Raw genomic sequence first — 10,911 nt, 5'->3', positions numbered from 1 at the left:
TTTTGTTTTTAAGGAAATTTTTCCCGCTTGGCTAGAGAGATGGGCTCAGTGGTTAAGAGCGCTTGCTGCTCTCCTAGACACAAGTATGGTAGGGCACACTTTTTAATCCCAGCACTAGGGAAGCAAAGGCAGACAGATCTCTGTGAGTTCAGAGCCAGCCTAGAGTACATACAAGTTCCAAGCTAGATAGGGCTTCTATATAGTGATGGCCTGTTGAAGAAAAAAAAGAAAAGAAAAGAAACAGAGAAACAAAGTTGCCCTCTGATCTCCATATGCACGCTGTGGCACACAAACTGCTTCCACATACATATCCCACACACAGACACACACACACACACACACACACACACACACACATGATAACAATAAAGCAAAGAAGGCTACAAGAGCACAGTACAGAGAACGGAGGTGAAGTTCAGTAAAGAGAGCGTTTGGGTAGCGTCACGAGGCTCTGGGGTCGATACATCGGTTCTCCGCACTGCATACACCCGGCGTGGTTGTCCACAGCTGTGATCTTGGCCCTTGGGAAATAGAGGCAGGAGGACCAGGAGGTCAGGGTCACTCGCAGCTGCGTGGCAAGTTGATAAAAGATTAAGAACGTGGTCTTGGAAGGGTGTCAAGCAAGGAAGGGTCAGTAATTAGGCTCTACAAGCTTCCCAGTAAATAAGCCTTCAAGGCTGCCCAAGCTTTAGAAAGCCTCTTCCGGCCCGCTGTATTTCTGGCCGTCTGTTCTTTTGGAAGACAGCATGGAAAAGAACCAAAGTGCACGGTATTCATTTCTGCTGAATGGATGGCAATAACATCAGAGCTGCCTGGGTCACAGAGTCCAGACTCTCTGGTTCATCAAAGGCCAACTTTGAAACGGGAGAAGCAACTGGACATGGCAGGACCTATCTGGAAAACATCCGGGTTATTATGACTGTTCCCCCCCCCCAAGCATTCTCACACACTGATTGTTCAGAACTTGTTCACAGTGTACAATGCAGTGTGGAGAAGAGCCAAGCTCAGCTATTTATAACTTCCTATAGCAACAACATCGCTCCACCCTACCTTAAAAAAAAAAGTTTTGTTTTTCGTTTTATGGGGCCTGGTATAATTCGGTGGCAGAGTAAGTATATTGTGGTCAGCATGCATGTGGCCTTGATTTCAGCCCCAAGGAGATAATAAATAGATAAAAAAAAAAAAAAAGATGGTTAATGTGATCGCCTCCGGGTTTCCTGTAGTGTGGCCAGGAAGGACAGAGCTATGTTTACTTGTTTCCTTTTGAACTGGCTTACAAGTGGATCTAAAGTGACCAGATTTGATCTTGGCTGCTCTTTGCGGAGATCCTGGTGGAAGAAAAGTGGACGCGGGCGGAGGCTGAGGAGGGGGCTACAGGAGCGGAGGCAGGAGACCTCAGGGTGTAGTCTCGATACCGAGGACTTCTGAGAAACAGTTGCGTTCTGGGTATCCTCGGAGGGAAAAAAGTCAACCAAACAGACTGTGAATTAGACGATGACGCAGGGCCGAGGCTGAGGATTTGGGAGGAAAAGGAAGAGCTCAAGGTTGTCTGTAAGTTTTTCTGAACTACTAAACGAAATTCCTCCGAAAAGGTGAAGATAAAGCCAAGTGCAGGGTTGGAAAAGACAGGAAGTTCTCTTTTGGGGAAGTGGGGCCAGTAAATGGTCGCCAGGAAGCCTCTGGTGGGCTGTCATTGTACAGCGAGGCTTTCGTGTAGTCCGGCAAGCACTCTTCCACTGAGTTATGTCCCCAGTCATGATTTGTTTTATTAAGAGTAGATGGGGCTGGAGAGACGGCTCAGCCGTTAAGAGCACGTGCTGCTTTTGTAGAGGACGCCAGTTCAGTTCCGAGCACCCACAACCTTACACTACCTCCAGGGGCTCTGATGCCCTCTTCTGGCCGAGCACATGGTGAGTAGACACAGAGGCAGGCAAACAACTGTCTTTTCTTCCTAAAGCAAAGGGGCCTGTGCCTCACTCTGAGAGCTCCGCCACTCACGTGGCAGGCCGGCTCGAAACAGTGAAGCGAATCCGCAGTGCGCAACGCTTGAGAACAGGAGGCAACCTTGAGCGTGTATTTTGATTTCCAGAAGCGTTATCCCTGGAGAAATGTGAGGTTTTGTCAAGTGTCCTCTCTAAATTTAATATAGAGTTTTGTTTTATTTACCCTTCGGTAGAAAAGACAATCTAGGGCTGGAGAGGGTGCTCAGAGGTTAAGAGCAGTGGATGCTCTTCCAGAGGTCTTGGGTTCAATTCCTAGCTATGGTTAACAGCCATCTATAATGAGATCTGGTGCCCTCTTCTGGCATGCAGGTGTACATGCAGGCAGAACACTGTATACATAATAAATAAATAAATACATCTTTTAAAAAAAGAAAGAAAAGACAGACTATTTTTCCATGTCCCACAAGAGAGCAATAAGTCTTTTAGGATTGGAGCCACCATGTGGGTGCTAGGAACTGAACCCTGATCTTCTGCAAGAACAATAGGTGCTCTTACCTGCTGAGCCACATCTCCAGCACCCCCAAATCAATCTTTCAAAAAAGAAGAACCCTCATTTCCTACATAGCCTTGGTTAGCCTCTAAACTAGCACCAGCCCGCCTTAGCCTTCTCAGAGTGAGGATATAAGCCGTGCCATTGCTTACAACTTAAAAAAAAATCTTTTTATTTTCTTCCTTAAAAAATATCTTTTTTTTTTTCCGGGATGGAGAGATGGCTCAGAGGTTAAGAGCACCGACTGCTCTTCCAGAGGTCCTGAGTTCAATCCCCAGCAACCACATGGTGGCTCACAACTATCTATAACATGATCTAATATTTCCTTCTGGCATTCAGGCATACATGGAGGCAGAGCACTGTATACATAATAAATAAATAAATAATATTTTTTAAAAAATTTTTTTTCTAGCTGGGCACGGTGGCACACACCTGTAATCCCAGCACTCGGCAGGGGCAGGCAGATCTGTGTGAGTTCAAGGCCAGTCTGGTCTATAAAGTGAGCCCAGAACAGCCAAGGCTACATAGAGAAACCCTCTCTCAAAAAACCAAAAAAAAAAAATTTTGTTTTCAGTTATGTGTACAAATGTGTCTACATGTGGATATGTGAGTATGTACATGTGTATTTATTTGTGAGTATATGTGTCCATGAGTGGGTATATGCATGTATGTCTGTGTGTGGGTATGTGTGTGTGTGGTGTGTGCATGTATTCTTGTGTATAGGTATGTGTGTCTGCGTGCGTGTCTGTGCGTACATGTCTTGCGTGAATATATGCATGTATATCTGTATGTGGGTATGTGCATGTGTTTTTGTGTGTTTATGTGTGTGGGTGTGTGCATGCATGTCTATTGTGGGTATGTGAATGCATGTCTGTATATGGGAATATATGTCTCTGTGTGGGCACGTGCATGTGTGTGCAGGTGCCTGTGGAAGACAGAAGCAAGCGCTAGTTTCGGAGACCTGATACGGAGCTGCGAACTGAACGCTTAGTCTCTTAGATCAGTAAGCATACTAACTGCTGAGTCATCTCTCCAACCCAGCAGTTTGTTTCAGTCCAGAAACTGACCAGCTCCAATGCCCCAGTCTGTGAGATGTGAGTCGAAACAATTCAAATTTTCAACTCTGTCAAGGGTCCGACTCTATAATCACCAATGCAAAGAGCGTGTGTGCAGGTAAATTTTGTCCCTTTCCCCTAACATGTGGCTCTCCGTGTCCTGTCAGACTCATAACGAGGTCAGCATAGCCAAATTCCACTTCCCCTGGAAGCTTTCTCAGTCCTAAAAAAAACAAATAATACAAAACAATAAATGTAATAAGTAAACTCAGGATTGCTTTATTTGTGATTTAAACAATGATATTCAAAAGGCGAGAGGTCTCAAGGATAAAGCACCAGCAGTTCTGAAAGAGAATCTCGTTTCTGCGCACAGCAGGCTTATATGTGCCTTCCCTGGTACTAATTAACTAATTAAGGTAGAGATCTCCTGTGTGAGCAAAAACGTGCTCATCTTCTTCCAACAGAAGCTGAGAATCATTAGGTGCTGCCCTGATGGCTGAGTCACACAACCGGCCTACCAAAGCACTAAACCAAATAAGATGCTGGTAGGGACTGGGGATGGGAGGACAGAATCACAAATGCCAGGGTGAGGGACTGGAGATGCCTCAGCAGCCAAGAGTGCTTGTTGCTTTTCCAGAGGATCTGAGTAAGGTCACTGTCACCCACATACAGGGAGAAGTTGCAAGCAACCGACCTATAACTCCAGCTCAGAGGGATCTGCTGCCCTCTTCTGGCCTCTAGAGGCATTACACTCATGAGCACAACTTTCCCCCCTCACAAGAACAACAAAACGCCCCACAAACAAACAAACAAAACTAAAACAAAGACAAAGTCAAGTGTGGTGGCATACAGTTTTAATTTCAGCAATCCAGAGGCGGAGGTAGGAGGATCTCTATGAGTTCAAGCTCGGTCTGGTCTACATAGGAAGTTCCAGGCCAGCCAAAAAACCAAAAGAACAAAACAAACAAACAAACAAACAAGTAAAAACATACCTCTCCCCCCACACAAAACAAACAAACAAACAACAAACCAAACCTACAGATATCAGGTAAGGCTGTAATAGGGACAAATGCCTTCTTTTATGTATCATGGTTTTTGTTGTTGAAGTCTGCATAAAGTTTGATATATTTACAAAGCAGTTGGCCAGGTGGTAGTGGCACATGCCATTAATCCCAGGACTTGGGAGGCAGAGGCAGGTGGATTTCTGAGTTAGAGGCCAGCCTGGTCAACAGAGAGAGAGAAAGAGTTCCAGGTCAGCCAGGGCAACACAGAGAAACTCTGTCTCAAGCCCCATCATGATCAAACCCAGGGTGTGTGTGGGGGTAGGGCGGGGTGGGGAAGATGGATGCCATTGCTGGACATGGGTTGTATCTTTTTGGAAGGGGTTGAGTGTGTCTTTTGTTTGCCCTTGAAATAGTCATATTATGTTAGGCAGAAGCATTTAAAAAATGTGTATATGGTATTTTAAAACGTGGGAAGGCGTTGCTTGGTAACCTGTGGTTGGGATGCAGAGGACATCTGTTGTTTCCCTCTACCAGCGTTGTTCTAGCCCTTTCTTTTGCAGAGGGCCCCTCCCCCCACTGCACACTGGCGTGGTGGGGCTGTCAGTCACAGTTCAAAGCCCCCCTTGTCAGAGGATGACATCTCATCACAACAAAGCCAACTGGAAATGCTTTCTCTTGGGAAAAAAAAAATAGTGGGAGACAAGAAGGCAAAAGGAAAAAAAAACAAAACCCAAAACCCAAAACCACCCGGAGCTGATGAGCTTTGTGTAGGTAGCGGTATGAAGGGGTTTGTCTGTGATCTGACTATCCGGAACCACCACGATCCAGTGTATTTTAAAATAAAACTCGACTGCTCTGGTTGCAAAATTTTCCAGATTGTATTGAGCCTATGAATCTTTCACATTTTTCTTACAGTAAATATTTTAAGTTTTGACATAAGTTCTTGCTAGATAGCCCAGCCTAGTTTCCTCGCCCCAGCCTTCTAAGTGATGTGATTACAGGACCTAAGCCACCACGCTTGGCTTTGTGTCCCTTCTGAAGTTTGTTAGAGCTGCCTTCTGTTACCTGCAGCCAGAGGACGATTCCTTTGGCCTTAGCTCAGTTGGAAGAACAGCCCAGTAAAGAGGCTGCCTGAGTGAGGGGAATTATAATGATCAAGCCTTTTCAATATATGCACATGGCAGTTTTCTCCCCGGGCACACCTCCACAGTGCGTAAAGTTAGAAAAGCTTTCTGGGAAGATGCCAGAACCTTCTGACACACTGTACTCAGAGCTACTCCTTTTGTGCAGCATTATATGTTGGGTGCCACCGGCAGGCAAGCAGGCTTAGGGGAGAGTGTTTGTCCTCTAAACTGGAGGGTCTGGGTTTGATCCCCGCACCTAACTAGTGGTGGAAGGAAAGAACAGACTCCTGAAACCTGTCCTGTGGTCTCTACACATGCACAGTGGTACAAACACACATTCTACACACCTACCCAGGAATGATAACAACATGCACTGTAAAACCCTCGAGGGGAACTAGAGAGATGGCTTTAGTGGTTAAGAGCATCGGCTGCTTTTTTCACAGGACCCAGGTTCAATTCCCCAGCACCCATGTGGCAGCCCACAACTGTAACTCAAGTTCCAGTGCATCTGAGTCTCTCACATGGATATTCATGTACACCAAATATACATAAAAATAAATAAATAATATTAAATAAATAAATCCCTCTAGGAAAGGTTGTTTGTGTAGACTGTGCTGTGTGGCGAGGGTGGTTTTGGGGATCTGTTGCCGTTCTTATGTTTTCTTCTGGAGACAAGGTGTTACTATGTAGCCCTGGCTGGCCTAGAACTGGACAGGCAGACCAGGCTGTAGGGGAGATAAACCTGTTTTTTGTTTTGATCCCGAGTGTGGGATGAGTAAGAGAGCAGGATGTTTACCACTTAGATGTGAGCGAGCAGGATGTTTTTCCACTTAGAAGTCCAACCACTTCGTTGGGGGCTTGGTTGTTGCCAGCTGAAAAACATCCTTGGACAGACTCAGAGGAGATATACATACGGGCCCAAAACAGGAGGTTTGGGCATTTTGTTGGGAATTGGTTTTTTTGGCTCTATCCCTGTGCTTCAAGACGCTCCTAGAGAGAACAGCTCCGGGGAAAGCGTCAAGGCTTTGGACTCCGGCTGAGGCTTCAGCTTCCCAGATTCCGGTTGCTCTAGGTTCCAGCGGCAACTCTGATGGACTTGCTGGCTGAAATCCTGCTGACTATGCCAGGAGAACTGCTCCTAGGAACTGACACCAGGTTTCTTTCTTGTTTTCCTTAATCTCCTTTTCCTCTAATTTAGGCCAGTCGGGTTGTAAGGGAGGTATGCCCGGTTAGTAAGTTCATAATAAAGTGTAATTGTTAAGGAAATTGAGCCTACAGGTGGTGCCCAACGCACCTTGGGCATAATGGGTAATTTCTAATACTGCAGAGGGCGGAGGAAGATACAGGTTTTCAAGATATAGCCATGCTCTTTCAGGGTGTCAGCAAAATCCCAGCTGCTGTTGCAAAGTGCTTTCCTGCTTTATACCCAGAGGGAATTTTTTGTTTTTCCTTTGTTCTTTTACTTTTACTATATATCATTTTTTTAAAAATTGGAAGAGAGACTTATAAGATGCAAAAACTGGAAGGGTCAGTAAATTCCATCGTTCTTGAAAGGATTACAGAGTTGGCAGTACAGCTAGAGAATCTGAGGGTAGAGGTTGAAACCATTGGAAAACAGACGGTGCTGTTGATAAAGGGAAAAAAACATGGTAACTGGGAGTCAGTGTTTCCCACAATTGCCACCCTCCCTGCTCCATGGGCCAGGTGGTCAGAGCACCAGCCTGTGAAAGGGGGCGAAGAAAACTGGGAGGCCGGAGAGGCTGTAAAGAAACTAGAGGATCAGGAGAGCGGACAAACAAAAGGGTCTTTGGAGAAAAATGTTCCGATAGAGGAACCTTCCAGAGTCACACAGTCACCATCAGCGTTTCCAGTTACTGTAAGACATGTGCCTGCTCAAAATGGTGCTGAGGGCTATGATGGAATGGCATGGAGTCCAACAGATATGCTAGATTTAAAACATTTCAAGCAGTCTGTCATAAGGTATGGACTACATTCCACCCTTGTTAAAAACAAATGCTGAATAACTGGGCCACGCAGCATAGAATTGCTCCTCAGGATTGGAAAAGTTTGGTTTCAGCGGTGTTGGAAGAGGCACAGTAAGTGCACTGGTTATTGTGGCAGTGAAGGGAGGCAGAGAGAATCGAACAAGAAAATAGGAAAGGGGACACAAATGTTGGTAAGGAGCAATTGCTTGGTGAAGGGCGACCTGCTGACGAGATCTGCCAACGAGTCCAATATGATGATACAGTGGTTGAACAATGTCGTGTTGCAGCCTTAAGAGCTTGGGACGTGGTGGAGGGACCTGGTGAGGTAACCGTTCCCTTTATAAGATATTTCAGGGGCCCGGGGAGGCCTTCACAGAATTTTTGCAGAGACTGGGACCATGGGACCAGTGCTAGATAGAGCAATAGCAGATGCTGACACCAAACAGGCACTGAAACTCATGGCACATGAGAACCCTAACACGGAACGTAAGAGGGCCTTAAAGGAAGGAGGAGCTCCATTAGATGAATGGGTGAGAGAAACAGTTAATATTAGATTTCCAGAGCATCAAAACAATACGGTAGGTCAAGCTATGGCCAGAGGTTCCAGATATCATAACACCCGGTGCTTTAATTATGCCAGAATAGGTCACGTACAAAGAAACTGTGAGGTTAAAAGTTCCAGGCCACAAAACAACAGATGCACTCACTTTGGAGTAAATGATACTCATAGGGCATCTGGCCATGATGGTTATGAGGTACCAAGACTTCCAGGGGACTGTAGCCGCAGTGGGAAAGGAAAACATTGGTCTAGGGATTGTCAATCTTAAAAGAGACGTGCAAGGCAATATCTTGCTGTCAGGAAATGGCAGGAGGTGCCCATTGGCTTGGGGCCCCACCAACAACATAAGTCGGATTCCCCTGGCCAGTCCAGAAATACCAGACCTCCAGGAAAATGGAAGTTAGGTATTAGTGACCTAATGCATACTACTGAAGGCAGCGCAGCCTCAGATATATCTATTACATTATCTCCACAGGTTGAATGTTACAAATTAAGTACTGGTGTTTATGGCCCTTTACCTTCAGGGACAGTGGGAATAATTCTGGGAAGAAGTGGATTGACTTCTCAAGGTCTTATTGTGCATCCCAGTCTTGTAAGGGGGTAATCAAAATTATGGCGTATGTAAAGAAGAAGATGCGGCCGGGCGTGGTGGCGCACGCCTTTAATCCCAGCACTTGGGAGGCAGAGGCAGGCGGATCTCTGTGAGTTCAAGGCCAGCCTGGTCTACAAAATGAATCCAGGACAGGCAAGGTTACACAGAGAAACCCTGTCTCGAAAAACCCAAAAACAAAACAAAACAAAATTTAAAAAATGAAGAAGAAGATACAAATTAATGCAAGGCATAGAATTGCTCAGCTGTTGCTGTTTCCTTATATTAAGGGCAAAGGTGGTCCAGTAGAACAAGCAGGTGCATTCGGAAGTACAGTCTTGTTTTCCTTAATCTCCTTTTCCTCCAATTCAGGCTAGTTGGGTTGTAAGAGGGGTACACTCGATTAATAAGTTCATAATAAAGTATAATTGTTAAGGAAATTGAGCCAACATCAGGCTGGCCCCAGACCTGTAGAGCTTGACTCACCTCTGCATCTCTTGTGCTGGGATTAAAGGCATGTATTTGCCACCGCAGTGGCTAGGTTTATTTCTTCAAAAAGTAGAATATGAATTCAGATTAATTTCTTTTTTTTTTTCTTTTGGTTTTTCGAGGCAGGGTTTCTCTGTGTAGCCTTGGCTGTCCTGGACTCACTTTGTAGACCAGGCTGGCCTCGAACTCGCAGTGATCCACCTGCCTCTGCCTCCCGAGTGCTGGGATTAAAGGCGTGCGCCACCACCGCCCGGCTAATTTCTTTTTTTAAAGATTTATTTTATTTTGGAAAGATTTATTTATCATGTATACAATGCTATATCTGCGTGGACACCAGAAGAAGGATATCAGATCTCATAGGTGGTTGTGAGCCATCATGTGGTTGCTGGGAATTGAACTCAGGACCTCTGGAAGAGCCGCTGGTGCTCTTAACCTCTGAGCTATTTCTCCAGCCTCCCTTATTTTATTTTGTAAAATTTATTTTTATTCATGCCTTTGTGTGTGTGTGTGTGTGTGTGTGTGTGTGTATGTGTGTGTGTCTACGTATATATTCACGACTGTGCCTATAGAGACCAGCAGAGGGCATCAGATCCGCTGGAGTTGGTGTTACACAAAGTACGAGCTGCCTGATGTTGAGCTTCAGGAGGGACATATGCTCGGAGGTGCTGAGCAATCTCTTCGGCCTTTTATTTTATTGTTTAAATGATGTGTATGTATGTCTATATGCGGGTATGCGCACATGAGTGCAGGTGCCCTTGGAGGCCAGCAGAGGGCATCAGATTCCCTAGAGCTGGAGTGGCAAGAGACTGAGCCACACAGTGTGGGTTTTGCAAACCAAACTCATATCCTCTGCAAGGGCAATCCTCACCCCAGTGAGCAGGCTGATTGTTTGTTTGTTTGTTTGTTTTTTCTCTCTCAACCAAATAGTTTAGAGAGTTTCTTCCTACTGGGCCTGGTGTTACATGCCTATAATTCTAGCACTGGGGAGGTAGAGTCAGGGGGCTCAGGCTCCAAGGCCACCCTTGGCTTACACAGTGAGTTAGAGGCCAATCTGGGTCACATAAAACTTCACCTCAACAAACAAACAAACAAACAAAACCCCCTGCTTTCTAGCCAGGCGTGGTGGTGCACGCTTTTAATCCCAGCTCTCAGGAGGCAGAGGCAGGTGGATTGCTATGAGTTCGAGGCCAGCCTGGTCTACAAGCAAGTCCAGGACAGCCAGGGTTACACAGAGAAACCCTGTCTCAAACAAAAAAAAAAAAAAGAAAAAAGAAAAAGAAAAAAATACAAACCAAAGCCATAATAACTAAGTCAGATAAACCCCACCTCTTTTAAAAAGAACAAACAAACAAACAGGACTGGAAAGATGGCTCAGTGGTTAAGAGCATGTACTACTTTTCCAGAGGAGCTGAGTTCAGTTCTCAGCACCCACATTAGGTGGCTCCCGACAACCTGTAACTCTAGCCTCAAGAGATGACACCCTCTTCTGGCATTGGTGGGCACCTGTACTCATGTGTATACACACATACATGCACATACATGCACACATGTCTACAATTAAAAGAAATAAAATAAATCTTATTTTTTTTCCCCTGAGACAGGGTTTCTCTGTG

At 45.5% G+C, this 10,911-nt stretch overlaps 1 protein-coding gene across 1 annotated transcript in view; it reads left to right on the top strand.

The window, feature by feature from the left end:
* Positions 1-1,889: 1,889 nt before the first annotated feature.
* Positions 1,890-10,911, top strand: part of CAP1 (cyclase associated actin cytoskeleton regulatory protein 1) — a 52,063-nt gene continuing 43,041 nt past the window's right edge. Inside the window, exon 1 of the mRNA XM_084784887.1 lies at positions 1,890-1,910. The gene's annotated coding sequence lies outside the window, so the exon portion shown is untranslated. The remainder of the gene's footprint in view (positions 1,911-10,911) is intronic.

This window comes from Acomys minous (genome assembly GCF_964271855.1).
Source record: "Acomys minous genome assembly, chromosome: 6".
Classification (NCBI taxonomy): Eukaryota; Metazoa; Chordata; class Mammalia; order Rodentia; family Muridae; genus Acomys; species Acomys minous.
The sequence above is the reverse complement of the archived record's forward strand: the minus strand, read 5'-3'. Positions and strand labels throughout refer to the sequence as shown.